Here is a 731-nt window from a genome sequence, read left to right on the forward strand (position 1 = left end):
TACAGTGGTACCTCAGGTTACGAACGCCCCAGCATACGAAATTTTCAGGATACGACATGAAATTCGAACATATTTTTGCTCCACGATACGAACAAAAACTCACCATACGACGTTACATTAGTTCGCATTTTTCATTTGTTTTTCTTACTACAGTTATTTTTTTTTAATGTATTACTTGGCTTTAATTTGAGTATGTTTTTCGCGTTGGAACGAATTATTTGGTTTTACATGTAATCGTATGGGAAAAGATGATCCACCTTACGACATTTTCACGATACGATCTCAGTTTCGGAACGGATTAATTTCGTATCCTGAGGTACCACTGTATTTTATTTAACAATGTTTTGTAAAAAACTGAATAAATAAATAAATAAATAAAATCATCTGTAGTAAAATTTATAATAAGACCTTACTTCAGATTTTAATGCTTGGAAACTTAGAGTTATGTTAAAAATAATTTTGTAATTTTATATGAATGACAACCTTTTATATAGGTGTAACAAAACTCCATGTTCAACTTTTATGAATAAATTCTAGGGTTGAAAATAAGCTTAAAATCCTCTATAAATGTGTTTTAAATTGCACTTTGTTTTTGAGATCTGGCCTGCTGAAAAATCAGTTATGTATCTGTATCTACAGAGGACATTTTGAACAATTCTTTTAAATTATTCTGTTTAATTCTGTAAAAAGTAAAATGTTATTCAAAGTAAATTTACATTGAAAAATTCTTA

The sequence above is a fragment of the Centruroides sculpturatus genome, unplaced genomic scaffold (genome assembly GCF_000671375.1).
Source record: "Centruroides sculpturatus isolate CEXI.00-Female unplaced genomic scaffold, Cexi_2.0 scaffold361, whole genome shotgun sequence".
NCBI classification, from domain to species: domain Eukaryota; kingdom Metazoa; phylum Arthropoda; class Arachnida; order Scorpiones; family Buthidae; genus Centruroides; species Centruroides sculpturatus.